This window comes from Balaenoptera musculus, chromosome 12 (genome assembly GCF_009873245.2).
Source record: "Balaenoptera musculus isolate JJ_BM4_2016_0621 chromosome 12, mBalMus1.pri.v3, whole genome shotgun sequence".
In the NCBI taxonomy this organism is placed as follows: Eukaryota; Metazoa; Chordata; class Mammalia; order Artiodactyla; family Balaenopteridae; genus Balaenoptera; species Balaenoptera musculus.
In genome coordinates, this window is record NC_045796.1 from 3,099,442 (window position 1) to 3,111,709 (window position 12,268).

At 48.5% G+C, this 12,268-nt stretch overlaps 1 long non-coding RNA gene across 6 annotated transcripts in view; it reads right to left on the reverse strand.

Moving 5' to 3' along the window:
* Nucleotides 1–12,238, reverse strand: part of LOC118905063 — a 34,290-nt gene extending 22,052 nt beyond the window's left edge. For 2 of the 6 annotated variants that reach the window (XR_005022145.1, XR_005022143.1), the window contains exons 1-4: nucleotides 12,013–12,233; nucleotides 11,409–11,517; nucleotides 6,036–6,233; nucleotides 5,243–5,373 (exon numbers count right to left, since the gene is read on the reverse strand). This is a non-coding gene — a long non-coding RNA (uncharacterized LOC118905063). Of the gene's footprint in view, nucleotides 1–1,277; nucleotides 1,343–4,858; nucleotides 5,374–6,035; nucleotides 6,234–11,408; nucleotides 11,518–12,012 lie in introns of all 6 variants that reach the window. The other 4 variants (XR_005022142.1, XR_005022147.1, XR_005022144.1 and 1 more) reach the window with 4 other exon arrangements.
* Nucleotides 12,239–12,268: the final 30 nt, after the last annotated feature.

Consider the following 12,268-nt stretch of genomic DNA (forward strand, 5'->3'; position numbering starts at 1 on the left):
GAGAAATCACAGCTGTAGTCTCAACATATCTCCTCCAAGGTGTGCACCGATTACACATGGGAAAACAGGGACTCTACAGCGAGGACACGCGGCTGATGCCACCAGAGTAAAGTTAACAGAACAGTCGTCCCTCATTATCCGAGGGTGATCGGTTCCAGGACCCCCCTCGGACACCAGAATCCACAGGTGCTCAAGTCCCTTGTATACAATGGCGTAGTATTTGCATATAACCCATGCACATCCTCCTATACTTTAAATCATCTCTAGGTAACTTACAATGCCTAAAAATGTCAATGCCGTGTAGTTGTAAGTACAATGTAAATACTATGTAAATATCTGCTGGCACCTGCAACTTAAGGTTTGCTTCTTGGAACTTTCTGGAAAAATTTATTTTTAATGTTTTCATTCAACCTCAGTTGGTTGAATCCACCAGATTCGGAACCCATGGATACGGAGGGACCGACTGTGTCTGTAATAAAACATATCAACACACACGTCTTTCCTGACCGGATGCACTGAGATTCTGTGGTATTCTTGCCCAAAATGCGTAAGCTCAGTGTAATTGTGAGGAAATATCAGATTAGCCCAAAGCAAAGGACCTTCTACAGAATCACTTGCCAGGAATCTCCCGAAGTGCTCAGGTTGTGAAAGAGGAAGGAAGCCTGCAGACCCGCGAGGGGCTGAGGAGCCATGGCTGCTGAACCCACTGGGACTGGGTCCCGGACACAAAGAAGCGCGTTAGGGGGACAGTTGGAGAAACACGAATAGAGTCTACAGCTTAGTTAATGGTATTGCATCCATGTTAATTTCCTGGTTTTGTCCCTGCGGTCTGGTGATGTAAGATGTCAAAACATTAGGCAGAATTAGGGGAAGGGTATGAGCAAACTCTACTATGTCTGCAATATTTTTCCAAGTCTAAAGTTATTCTGAAAGGAGACTCCTGAAGGACAAAGATGAGCTAGTATAAAAATTATGACATTATAATAACAAGTGTATAGGAAGCACTTAAGATGCTCTGGGTACTTTACATACCACTATGTTCCCGCTTCCACGGATAGAGACTGGACACAAAGAGGTTAGATAGCTTGTCTGAGATCAGTCACACAGCAAGGGGCTCAGGGTTCGAACCCAGGTCTTTAAGACCAGAACCCACCACCCAACCACTAAGCAACATGGTCAACCTCAGTCCCCAGTAATCGTGGAACGTTCACCTAAGACAAGTTCTGACGCGTTAATTGCCGGTAGTCGCAGCAGCGAAGACGTTTGTCTTATTTTACCTGATCTCAGCTCAAGTTCCATAAGAAGAGTACAGGCATCTGCCGTCCAGCTGGAGTTTTCCTAACTGGAACTCAGATAACACACAACAGTCAGAGAAAATAATTTTCATCCTGTGGAAGCAATACAACCAGTACGAGAGGAGGTCCTTCCAGAAAGCCTGGGGCACAGAGCTGCCTTCCCAGGTGCAGGCCTAACCCTCTGCGCTTTCTCCTGTTTACACTGGCACTCGTGGGCTGGTCCCCAGGCAGAAGTGCAAGATCAAGGCCAAAAGAGATAAAGGGGATGGAGGCTCCTAAATATGACTTAGAAAGAAAGAAAGAGAAGGGGGGTGGAGGGAGGGAAGGAGGGAGGAATTTGCATGTCGTTGTCCGTTTTAGCAGCCAATTAAATATTTGGGGTTTTCAATAAAATACACAAATCATTAAGACCGCCTACGCCCTCCACCTGTCTGCAGGGAGGACGCTGCTCTTCCTGTTTTAACTTGCGACGCCCCAGGGACACAGTCACTCGGCTGGGCTGGAGGAGACTCTGCCCCCGACTCTGGGGAGCAAGGAGCACCTGAGGGAGAAGGTGGAAACCAAGACACCTGCTTCTCCTCCTGGATGCAGGTAGATCCCAAAGCGGCTTTGCCCTCCTCGGCTCTCTCCAGGCTTGAGACTCTTTTGTGGCCAAGTTACGCCCCCTTGTGGCCTCACAAGATTCAGACCCTGAGGTCATGGAGTTGTGATCTGTGTTCAGCTAATGTGTGTTGTAAGGAATGTAACAACACCTTTAAAAACACATACATCCTACTTATTAGAATCTCCCTCTCACCTCCTAACATATACATGAAAACCTAGGACAAAAAGCTCACGCGTTTCTCAGATTTAGCGTCTGGGCCAGTTCAGGCAGGGCCAAGACTGTCTGAAAAAAGGGCTTTAGATTGTACAACTTTTATTTTTTTGTTTGTTTGTAACCAACCCTTCTGCAAGAGTGATTAACAATGAAATTGATGCAAAAACAAATCTACCCCTTAACCGCCTTCTGCCTCCATAAGTATCTCTGGACAGGAAACGCAAGTGGTGAGTGAAGAAGACCCTGCGTGTCAGGAAGGATGCCTGGGGACCGTCCTCATGACCTCTCTCCCACTCAGGCCGAGCAAAATGAGCCAGTCTCGTCACCAGCGGTCTGTTGATGTGGGTGACATTTGCTCAGCTCTTAACCAGCTGTAAGACTGCAAGAATGTTACTGAATGAGGATGCTTGCCTTATTTATTTAAAAAGGAGGAAAGATGAGATAATTTCTAGTGAACTGTTGGAGTTACAACTTTCTGTTCGTTCATTCATGCAAAAAATATTTATGGAACATTTACTATGTTACATGACTCTGCCAGACTCTGGGAATACATAAAGAAAAAAAAAAAACACAGAATGACATAGATGTGGTACCTGAGTTCAACAAGTTTACCCTGAGGGGAGATGTTCCCCCTCTTCACTGGGAAGAGTGTACAATGTCATGGGCAGGGATACCACAATCACAAGTCCAAACTCTGATCCTAGGAAAACCATGCAAAGGGCTGAGGAAATCACAGTGTACCTGCTCAAACACCTTATAGCTTATGGAAAAATGACCCCCTATTTATTGCAATACACCAACCGCCGGGTAAAGCTGGAGAGCCCCTGTGGACATTTAATCCAGGTATACAGGTGTGCTCCCATGGCAAAGGTTCTAGAAGGATCATTGAAAGGCTAGTTAGAAAACTAGTGCACACACGGGCTTTCCTGGTGGCGCAGTGGTTGAGAATCTGTCTGCTAATGCAGGGGACACGGGTTCAAGCCCTGGTCTGGGAAGATCCCACATGCCGCGGAGCAGCTAAGCCCATGAGCCACAGCTGCTGAGCCTGCGCGTCTGGAGCCTGTGCTCCGCAACAAGAGAGGCCACAATAGTGAGAGGCCCGCGCACCGTGATGAAGAGTGGCCCCCGCTTGCCGCAGCTGGAGAAAGCCCTCGCGCAGAAATGGAGACCCAACACAGCCAAAAATAAATAAATTAATTAATTAAAAAAAGTGACATTCTTTAAAAAAAAAAAAAAAGAAAACTAGTGCACACAACTCTTGGATTACCCTGGCTTTTATAATAATTGTCACAAATCATCCCATTTACATCAACAGAAATTCATATAAGCACCTAGAATGGACAGTTTGCCGTTTAACTTTTTAGGCACTTTTATCAGCATCAGTTATATTTCCTGCACTTGCAAGAGCTTTTTATACAACATATGAAAAGTCCCTGCCTAAATTTCTGTAAAATACATTCACTGTTCTGATGATAGGAAAACAAAGACAGACTTGACAATCGTGACAGACGTCTAATACATTTTCTGAAGTTGAAATATGCATTATTTTGGCGTAAAGATAGTTTGCAATTCAGTCAGCCCGTGTAATGGAGTACCAAGAAAGAGAGTGCTGGGTGCTAAGTGAGACCCCAGCTCATGCATCTTGGACGTTAATATTCTTTGAAGCAGCACAAAACAGATCTTTCCTTTTAATCTCTGATTATCTTAACACAAATTTGCAATTCATTTTCTTATCCAGGGAACAGAATTTCCAAAAGGTGCAATCAACGAAAAGTGCATGAAATAATGTTATTTCTAAGCAGAGACATGAAGTAAAAAAACAGCAACAGGGCTTCCCTGGTGGCACAGTGGTTGAGAATCTGCCTGCCAATGCAGGGAACACGGGTTCGAGCCCTGGTCTGGGAAGATCCCGCGTGCCGCGGAGCAGCTGGGCCCGTGAGCCACAACTACTGAGCCTGTGCGTCTGGAGCCTGTGGTCCGCAACGGGAGAGGCCGTGATAGTGAGAGGCCTGCGCACTGCGATGAAGAGTGGCCCCCGCTTGCTGCAACTGGAGAAAGCCCTCGCACAGAAACAAAGACCCAACACAGCCATAAATAAATAAATAAACAAATACTTTAAAAAAACAAAACAAAACAAAAAAAACCCTCTCAATGCCAAGGTTGTACCCAATACTAATTAAATAATAATAACCAAAACATCATTATTTAAAAAAAAAAAACAAAACAGCAACAGAAAACCTGCACAAGATCACAGCAACTAAGAGACCAAGCTGGAATATAATTATAGGTTTATCCAAATAAATGACGCTAATATCCATCATCACTGAGCAGGCATGCAGTATGTAGCAGGTGCAGTCCCAGATCTCGACTTGCATAGTCTCATCGAATCCTTACAACATCCCTATCATGTCGGTACTATTATGATTCCCAATTTACAGAGAAGAAAAAGGAGACAGAGACAAACACGAAGCGAACGGGTCATATGAAGTGACAGGATTCAAACAGAGACCCAACGTTGGTATAAGCGGTGCCCGAGCTGTCTGTAAACTGACTTCCTCTTCAGCCAAACCAGCTTCAAGGCCTCAGGGGTAAGGGTCTAACTCAGCGCTCTCTGTCCCCACACGAGTCCCCCTGTGGCCAATAAACCTTTCTGGCCACGGCAGCTTTACCTGCATCCCCCCGCCCCATTCACACTGGCCAGCTGGCCATGGCTGCTGCTGACCGTGGCTTAGCTCCTGGCACTGACCTTGCAGGTGGCACCACGGCGGTGCTCGCCTCTCCTCGGTTCCCAGGAGGACCGCCCCTCTCACACGCAACCTCGGGGAAGCCACTCGAGTGTTGCCTGAGTCCCTCTTGGGGAATGGCCGCCTCACACCAGGTCACGCCCATCCCCAGGGGCAGCTCCTGTCCAGTTACAGGTGGACGCAGAAGTGGAGGCCTGGACCTTTCCCCTCACGATGGGCTGCCTCCCGGGATGGGCTCGAAGCCTCTGCCTAGACTATATGCCATCGTCTGGGTGCACACCTGCTCCTGTCACTCCCCTGCCGGGGCTGGTCCTGTGTCCTGCACACAGACACCTGCCACTCTGTCTCCGTGGGAACCCAGTCGGGGCAGGTGGTAAGGACCTGACCTGTCTGTAAGGGAGCCTCACGCAGGTGTGAAAGCCGAGGGGCTGTCACCTGCGTGTCACTGGTCAGCGGGATGGGCGCCGCATCAGAGCAGGAGAAGGGATGCCCACTGAGGCGGGCCGAGGCTTGGGCTCTGCAGAGAGAGTTGAGATGGAGAAAGAAGAACGGAATCAATACAGATTTGGAAAGTAAGGTCTCTGGAATTCGGCAGCAAATCCTTGTTTTTATACAAGTATCCCTCCAAGTCCGCCTCCTGAATAAAGCTGCCTCGGGATCTCCCTGTTTCCCCAGTGGAGGCCAGTGCTTGCACACTTCGCTATGCATATTCATCGCCTGAGGGGCCCGGTAGCGGGAAGCCCTCACTCCAGGGCCTGAGGCTCTACGCTTCCAAAACGGTCCCAGGTGCTGCCTTCAGGGACCACGAATGTCCGAAGTTAAAATTCACCCTGTGCGGTCTTGCTTTTGTTCATTTCCGATTAAATCTCATTTCAAAAATTAATTTGTAACTTCTTCAAGGGTGAGATAGTATCTTTTTCTTCTCTGAACAAAATACCAAGTACACAACAAATGCATGTTAATCTACTAATCCCTTAAAAGGCAGATTGTGTCATTTTTAGTTGGATTGTAATTTAGTTGCACTGATACACACTCTTTTTCTATAGATTGCATCCTGGTCGCAGTTACCATGGGAACATATTTTAACCATTCATGTAATACTGCAGTCATGTTTCCATCATCCAGTAGTGATATAGCAAATGGAGCAGGAGAAATAAATTATAAAAATGCTGGATTTACCTTTGCTTTTAAGCAAGCAACATCCAAAACTCGTTTATAGCTGGTTCATTCATTCAAAGTCGTGAGAGGGTCCCTTGCTTTGAGGGACTAGTAAAGGAGTTTCCTGAAGACCTCAGATGGACATTAATAGGGTGACTGGGAGCTCCATTTACAGCAGAGCTGTGACCTCAGCAGGGACTTTATGGCTGACAACACCACCTGTTGACAGAAAGACAGAGAAAGAGCGTTCTGTTCTTACCTACCAGGCTCTCTGCTCTCTCTCAGGAAACAGGATTTGGGGGCGGCATTTTCTCTCCTCAAGGGGTTTGAGTTGTAAAAACTTCTCCCCAGGGGAATTCCCTGGAGGTCCGGTGGGGGAGCTAAGATCCTCGGGCCCAAAAAAGCCAAAACATTAAAAAAAAAAAAAAAAAAAAGAAATAATATTGTAACAAATTAAATAAAGACTTTAAAAATGGTTTACATCAAAAAATCTTAAGAAAAAAAAACAAAAAAAACCCTTCTCCCCTGGAAAGACATAATCCCCAACAGATAATCATAAAAAGAATCACCTTTGTGTCTTTCTTTGGAATAACACATTTGAGCAAAATTAAGAAGCAGGATATTTTCCAAAAGAGCAGATCTTTGGGGGACACACCCCTTCACTCAGCACCCAGTGGTTCACGCGGCTCAGTGTGTGAGAAGGGAGGCTGAGGGTCAAGGCACACCGCACACCACTTAGCTCACACATGGCAAAGGTTCGGACTTTCTCCTGCTCAGTAGTGGAGTGAGGCCCCGGGAGCGCCCGCGGTGGAAGAAATGCCTGGCTTATCTTGGCCGTTTGAATACTCAGCTGTATCTTTCTAGACCTCACCAGCCCGCTGAAGGGAGAGCTACACACAGGACGTGCTCAACACATAATTGTTCATTTATTGACACCTGGATTTACTTTCTCCCCTACAATTAACTTTAGATGTCGTATGGAGGCAAATTATGTCTCAGATTCCTTAAATATGCTCTCGTTATTGTTACTCATGTATTCATTCTATAAACATCCTCTGAGCTTCTATCACGGGGTGGGGTCTGGACACAAGGCAGTCTAGTGGGACGACTGACCTCGGCCAGGCAAAGTCGGGGAGAGACTGGTGACCCTGCTTAGGGATGGACAGAGCATGAGGAGGGCTCTGGGCTCGGGCCCCGGGCCACATCGTAAAAAGTCCAGGAGGGCTCCCCGGAGGAGGAGACCCAGAGGTCAAGTGGGCATTGGCCAAGAAAGGAGGTTTGGAGGAGTTGGGGGTGGGCACTGGGGGACACGGGGAGCAAGATTTCAAGCAACGACAACAGGCCTGTCGTTGCTGCAGACTCTGAGCACGGAGGCCTGGCTAAACATGTGGGTCTCCACGTGTGTTCACACGGTGTGCGCGCAGGCATGCACGTACGTGTGCCCCTGTATGTGTTGTGGAAAGAAAGATGTGGTGATGTGTGAGGCTGGAGGGAAGAGCCGGGGCTGGGTCAGGACCAGCTCTGTGCGCTACTCTAATCTACCCTGTCCTTTACTATCACGATAGCGCCCTTTACTCTGAGGGTGGAGTGGAGTCCTTGGAGGTTTTTCAGCAGAGGAGTGAGATAAACAGATTTAAAATGACCTCCACGCCACGCAGCCTGCGGGGCCAGACTGGATTAGCTGGAGCTGATGTCGGCCACTTCTGTGCCGTGTGTGTCCTGGGACAGCGGCGTTGTCAAGCCACGTGCTGTTTGTTTGCCCGCCCATCTGCCTTCCCCTGGGTGGGGGGCGGTCTGGCGATCATCTCAGGGTCCCTGCTGACCCGGGAGGGAGCGTGGCGATGGCCCCCACCTCCTGTTCCAGTGGGACACTCTTGAGTGTCGCCCTTATGGCAGCGCTTGTCAGGGCGCTCCGCTTTGTTTCCAGGGATGTGGTCGGGAGGCAGAAAGGAATGAAGGTCTCTCCATCCCCACCCCTGCACAATGACAGCTGGTCCCCACCCTCTGCCTGGGGCAGCCTCACGGCCTTAACCAGCAACTGACTTGGTTCACTCACAGAGCGTTCTGGGGCCTCAGTCCTCAAGGAAGAAAAGCTATTGTGTTACCTTTTGTGCCAAGCTTTGCTATCAGTCCAGCGAAGGGATTAAGGCAAGCTTATGAGACAGAGTAAAGGGCCAATGATGACCTGTCACCAGCTCTATCCCAACTCATGTCCTCTGCACTCTTTCTAAGGTCCTTCTAGCCGCTCAGGGGCTCAGATTCGAGGGTAATTTCCTATCTGGATTGTCACTGGAGAGTGTCTGATACATTTTTCTACAAAGTACTGTATGAAACTTAAGAAATGGGAATAGGAAACTTGAGATGTTTTGTATTGTCTTTGTTTCAAAATGCTTAAAATGTTTCCATGGGGAAGGGTTCCCGCAGACCTTCATCAGGTGTTACTTCTCTCCTAAGGCCCCTCTGGGACCCCAGCCTCTTTCACCACGGTCAGCTGGTGAAGGGGTGCTGGTTTGTGTGTGGGATCCCTTGGGGGCAGAGGTCTTCACGTGGGATGGAGTGGCCTCTGGGGGGTGGGCTGGCCCTGGGCTTGCCTCTGGAAAGGACCACACGTCTCCCAGGGGGGACCTCAGCTTCCCTGACCGGGGGCTCTGCTGGAACTTGTTGCTTCCTTCACGGGCTCCCCTGCGGGCTGGTGAAGGGACAGAGGGAGGGTGGGTGGAGGGAGGAAGGACCGATGGCAGGTGCGGAGACTCCCCTCTGGCAGGCCTGGAAGGAAGCGGGGACTCTCATCTCGGGGCCCAGGAAAGATGTTCTCAAGCTTTGCCTCTCACCACTTGGAATCGCCTCCAGCTTGTCCGGCTGCCTCGTGTTTGGACAGGCCATTGCCTCTGGAAAGCTCTGTGGCTGAGAAGCAGGAAGAGGAAGGAAGTAGGAAGCTCCCGGCTTTTGTTCTAGGATTCTGGGCACGAAGTACAGGCTTACTTCGGGCTTCCTTACAGACTGTTCACTAGGATGTGTCAGCCAAAAAAAAAAGCAGGAGGCTGCAAATAGGAAGAGTTTATTTGGGGTCCTAAGAATTGTAATTTGGGAGACAGATTCAGGGCAACCCTAAAGGAGTGTTCCAAGGAAGAGAAAGGATCAGGGGCTTCTGAAGACACAAAGCCAGGAAAAAAAGAAAACAAGCCAGGAGGCTGTTAAATGTTTTCTGGCAAGAACCGTGATTGACAGTCGCAAGTGAGAAAAGATTTGTCCTTAAGGAATCGTCAGTTGTCTTAGGGCAGGGGTCCAATAAGTAGATAGACTGTCTCAGGTTATTTTAGGGTAAGGGTCCAATAAGTATCTTGCGTTTCTGGCAGGTGCTCTGGACAACTTCATCAGGTCAAAAGGTCAGATTCCATCCAGGCTGAGGCATGCACGTCACCTTCCTCCGTGGCTTCCTGGTTCCAGGTCACAGAGCTCTCTGAGCAATAATGACCCCGTTTAGATTTTCCTTCCACAGATGGGAAGGGAGACAGGGACCCAGAGCAGACGTTAGACACGATGAAACAACAGGAATGGTTGAATCACAGAACCCAGCATTCGTTCAGCACTTGGCATGTGGCAGGCCCTGCGCTTACACCTATAGTCGATCCTTGTCATCTGCAGGTTACGCCTGATAAAGTCGCTGCAAACACTGGTTTACGAAGACTGAGGCCCCACTCCTGCAGACACAGGTCAGGGTCCTGCAAGCCTCTGACTGCGCATTCCTCAACTGATCAACCCATAACCTTGTCTGAAGGGATTCAGTTTAAAAACTTCGTATTCAGTATGCATTATTCATTAATGTGGAACTCACAGACATCAGCCTATAACAGCCTGAACGAAGCTTCTCTAACACATATTTTTTTTCCATAAGCCTTCTTGTGCTTAGGACACTAGACAGCACTGCAGCACTAGGCTTGGGGGCTATTTTAAACAGTGAGATCACCAAGAAAAGGCACAAGTATGTGAAAAAATGTAGCAGGAAGCAGACCGCAAAAATGGCGCTTGTTTGCAGTATGAGCTGAAACCAAGGCCCGTCACTGCCTTGCTCCGCCCCAGCCGTGACGGTGAGTGCTGGGTGACTAACTTTTCACTGTTCTGCACATGTCCCGAGTGACCGCGAAAGTGCTTGCAAGTATTGATCTCGGGGTTACAAATAAATTTTGGCAAGTAGGTGAATTTGTAACATAGAACCCCTGAATAATGAGGGTCGATTGATGTATTATTTTATTGAATCCTCATAACAACCCTGCAAGATAGGAACTATTATCACCTTGATTTTCACATATCAGAAAGTGAAACAGGAGTTTAGGTTGACTTGCCCCAAACCTCACAGCTACAAAACGGGGGAGCCAGGATTCTAACCCAGGCAGTCTGACTAGGGAGCCTAGACTCTTATTCAATTATCTCCATTGGGTTATGCGTTCAATAAATTTCATGTGGTATTTTTTTAGGAAACTAAGCTTGGCTCATAGGGCATGAGAAGTGAAAAGGCCCAAATCACATTCTTAAATCTTCAATATTATTTTCTAAGTAAAATTTCTTACACCCAGGTACAGGTTGCAAATTATGAAATTGCCCTTTTTAGGTTAAACACAATTGGACACTGGCAAATTCCATGGCTCAACTTCACATATCCTTGGAAAGCTTTCTCTCCATTAGTAATCAGTTTACTTCATCTTTTTGCGTACGGAAAACTAAAGTTACTATACTTCAAAAGGAAAAAATTTAGAGAATGTATAGATGTACTCTTTCATTACAGAAGCATAGAGGTTTATTATTTCATAGCATTTTTTCCGCTCTATTTTCTGATCTTTTTAAGTTAAGGACAAAAGAATAGGATCTCACACTTCAGTATAAATAGGCCAAATATAAGTATTTTCCACCTAAAACATGCTGAACATTGGACTGTTTTATCAGAGCAAGTGTATCATCTGTTTTTCTAGGGGTCTTACCATAATGTTTTCTATCTCATTGAGATTAGGTAAAATTCTACTGAAGGCAGTAAGGATGGACAATAAAAGCCTTTGGGGCTCCACCTTTTAACTGTCACATTTTAGGGAAGGAACGGAGTAGGTGATGTAATAAAACAAAACAGTAGGCATTTCATCACGATCATACCACACTGGAAAGCAGAGGTGTATTTATGGAAAACTCCAGGATTCTCTGGAATTCACACTGTACAGGAAGCCCTAGTTTCTCATCTCTCCTTAGCAAGGTAGAGAGTAAGAGAGAAAAGAAATCACTACCGGCAGACCGAGAAGATGGCAGACTAGTGTCTCCGATAAACCACCTTATCGGGGTTTGGACGCCAGTTTCTTTTATAGCACAGAAAGGGGTTAGAGAGGAGGAAGTAAAGTAAAGAGGCCATACGTTTTGCAAATATCCCCTGGAACTGCCAGCCTGGGTGAGGGGATGTGTTAATGTCTTTTTTTTTTCTTTTTGGCAGCCATCCACAGGTGTGCAGGGTCAGACTGTCTCCCTGGGAAAAGAAGAGAGGCGCTTTAGTTTAACAGTCAGGCAGAGGGGCAGGGTTCCCTGGGGCAGGCCATTTTATATGTATATGATTACACCAACAAAAGCGACGAAAAGCAAAGGCTGAAGTCAAAGAAACAGACGGAACAGGGAGTCGGATTTAGCTCTTCCCTGTTACACCACCAGCGCCCAAAGCCTGCCCCTTGTCCCCGGACTCCCTTCGAGCGGAGATGCTCGGAGAGCGGCAGTTTAGAACGGAATCCCTGCCAGTACTGGCACAGGGGCCCCCAGCCTTCTTCTGTCGGGCCTGGAAGCGGGTCTAGGGCACGGGGCCTCGGGGCCGCAGTACTGGACCTGAGTCTGCAGAGCTAGACTTCTAGTTCCGGCACTGGAGCCCGGGTCCGCCGGCCTGGACGTGGGCCCGAGGCACGCGGCTTCGAGGACACTCGTGAGGATCCGCGTTCGTGGGTCTATTCATCCAACAAGCAACGGCTGTGCGCACCTCTGGGTCCCGACTCCCGGAGGTGGGAGGCAGCGACTACTAAACCCGAGCGCGGGTGATCGCGGCTCTCCGCGTCCTTCCCTGACAGCTTCCGTCCCGCGGGCCGGCGGGAAGCCAGCCCAGCGCGGACGCCGTCCCCCTCGCTCCGTCGCCCGCGGCCACAGGGCCCACACAGGCCGGCGGCGGAACCCGGCGCGCATGCGCACGCTGCTACGGAGGCCGCAAGGGCCGCGCCGACGCGCCGGAAGCGGGATAC